Here is a 2,854-nt window from a genome sequence, read left to right as displayed (position 1 = left end):
TGTTTTTATAATTATGCATTTTCTTAAACTGACGAATGATTCCTCGCGGGTCCTTCATGGCATGTACTTCGGCTGGGGTTTTTCCTAGACGTGCGTGAGGCGTGCGGTTATAGCTCTCGTGTTCCTTCTGCAAGATGGAAATATACTCGAGTTTATTGGGATATGTCATTTACCTATATATTCGACCTTTCAGAGTTCTGATAAATCGCTCAGCAAGGCTGCTTTTTATCTCTTGGGAGTAAACGCTGTACATTTTATGTCTTTACTTTGCAAATAGGTTTGAAGTGGACGATTATAGAACTCTTTGCCTCGGTCAACACAGAGCCTAGAGACCCCACTGAAAGCAGCGTCTTCCTCTAGCAATGTCTTCATTGCCATTACCATCGATTTTGCATCTTTACGTTTAAGAGGCAGGGCTTTGGCGTACCTGGAAAATGCATCAACGCAGACTAAGATGTAATTATGACCTCCATTAAAGCGGGACAATTCTTTCATGTCCGCGAGATCTGCTGCTATGATAACTCGCGGTTTGGGACTGAGAATAGCGCGTCGCTTAAACTTATGGGGTTGTATCTTATGTAATGTGTGTGTTCTGCAACCTTCCATAAACTGTTCAACATCGCGCATAGAAACGTCGGGTTCAATGGCTCTCGCTGCTAAAAATAAAGGCCTCACTCCACTTAAGCCTCCAGGTACTTGAGGGTCTTCATAAAGTGACTTTAAAAGACGTGTCTTGGATGGGGCTAGCATATCGCTCACTCTCTCCACGAGTACACAACCTCACAGGAGCCGTCGTTCGCTATATTTGATCTCAGTGATAGGACCTCGGGGGTAGTTATGCAGACGTCAGCCAGCAGATAGCCGTATGGTTTTCCCGCAACAGCTCGCTTGTAGATACTGAGAAATGCCTGGGCTCTGTCACGACCATACAATTGACGACCTAGAAGTTCAATTTGACCAAGATCTCTTTGTTTAAGCAAAACGAAATGAGTGCAATTGAGGGATATGCTTCGCGCATACTTTCCCTGCATAAATAAGTTCTGAGAAATGAGTATGGAGCTAAGGCCAAGATGTCTGCCTTTAATAAAAACGTTGGCGACGCTTTCATCATTGGCAGCGCGTAAAAGTTATCGTCATATACTACTAACATAGATTTATTTTTCTGACAGAGATCAATTTCCTGTTCTGGGTCTATAATGTCCTTACTAAGTATTACTTTATTTTGCAGCTCTGGCAAGTCTTGAATGGGATGATGTGTTGCACCGCAAATAAGAACTCGATAGAATTTGTCACAATATTTCCGCACAAGTCGCGTCACTAGCTGTGTCTTCCCAGATCCTGACGCACCGGCCACAAATATCCTCCTCCTCGCTCGCGGGAAATAAATCGATAAGGTCTTCCCCATAACACTCTTCCATGGCAAAAGTCTCGCCATGGTGAGCGTTTTTGCTGGCCCACTGATTTTAAAAGAGAGGGTGGGTGGGTGTAATGTGCAAGACGATCGTGGCCGAGCGGTTTTCTTCAAAGTATATTTTTCGTCCATACTGATCCGTCACCACTACCGCCACTGAATCTATAGCGTTCTTCGCCAACTTTTTATACAGAGGTCTTTGCACTGAGTAATAATTGTTACTCCCACCGTAAGGGAGAGTGGCTAAAATGTTCACAGTTTGGCTAGCAAATCGCGTGGGCTGGATTATGTCGCAATAGAGGTGGAGATAGTCCACGTCGGCGTGGGGGTCTGGCGGAAATCGGCATTTACCTGGCGAAGCGAGTAATGTGACTCCTCATCCGTGACGAATATATCATAGTAATGATTAGGAATAAATCCAAGAATAGCCGCCAATCTGGGCTTAAATAATAAACTTATTTTGCAATAATTTAGATTACCGCAGCCATCTATAGAGCGTTTGTGGTAGCATACAAAATTTTGGTCCAACTCAGTATTCCGCCTTCTCCATCAAAATAATCCTTGTAATTTGTAAACCCAAACACTCCATTTAATATAGCTTGCCAGTATGTATTAAGGTCAGCCACAATTGCGCTTATTTGCTTGCTCGTTATATTTTTCGAGGAGACAGCGAGTACCGCAACTGTTTTCCTGAGGTGTCATTGAGCGTTTCTGTGTAAACTTCCACTATGGCTTCTTTGTCTTCTCGATGGAGGGTGTATACTTCTCTAGGAATAAAAATACCGTGTAAGGCAACCTGATAATCTCGGTCGGGGTGTAAATTTAACGGTATGATTTCATTTTTAAATGAACCTGGCACGTTGTCGGGATAAAGATCGCGGCATCCTAGGCTACTAAGGTATATTATATGTTCGTCCGCGCTCGTCATGTTTGCGATAAAGACTGAGCTTGTTATGGTTTAGGCTTTAGCTTTTAAGTAACAGATCAATGATTGCTTTTAGCGCGAGCTCTGTCGCCGTTACAGCCACTCGCGTGGGCTCCTTTGTCTGAAACCCAGCCCGGTGGGGGAGGGAATCTCCATGCCATTCTCGGGGGTGGGGAGGGTGAGGATAAAGGCGACCGTGGAGATGATGTTGACGCTGCTGGTAGCTGGCGCGATGGGAAGACATTGGTTTCTCTCCTCTTTCTTTTGTTTGATCGATTAACGTTCTCTACGTTGTATTTCCTATATCTTTTTCTCCATAGATTACACGCCATTGGTCTAGTTCCATGACTATACACACCCTCATCACCACTTTCACTTAAAGTATCCCCGACAACATTATGAGTAGTACTACTAGTAGTAGTAGTAGTACTAGCAGTAGTGGCAGCAGTGGCTCAACTAGTAGAAGCAGTTTGAGATGTCCTCCGCATTTGACGCAGATTCTCAGGTAAATCAGGGTG

The sequence above is a fragment of the Eriocheir sinensis genome, unplaced genomic scaffold, assembly GCF_024679095.1.
Source record: "Eriocheir sinensis breed Jianghai 21 unplaced genomic scaffold, ASM2467909v1 Scaffold1692, whole genome shotgun sequence".
Taxonomy (NCBI): domain Eukaryota; kingdom Metazoa; phylum Arthropoda; class Malacostraca; order Decapoda; family Varunidae; genus Eriocheir; species Eriocheir sinensis.
This window is presented reverse-complemented; position numbering follows the sequence as displayed.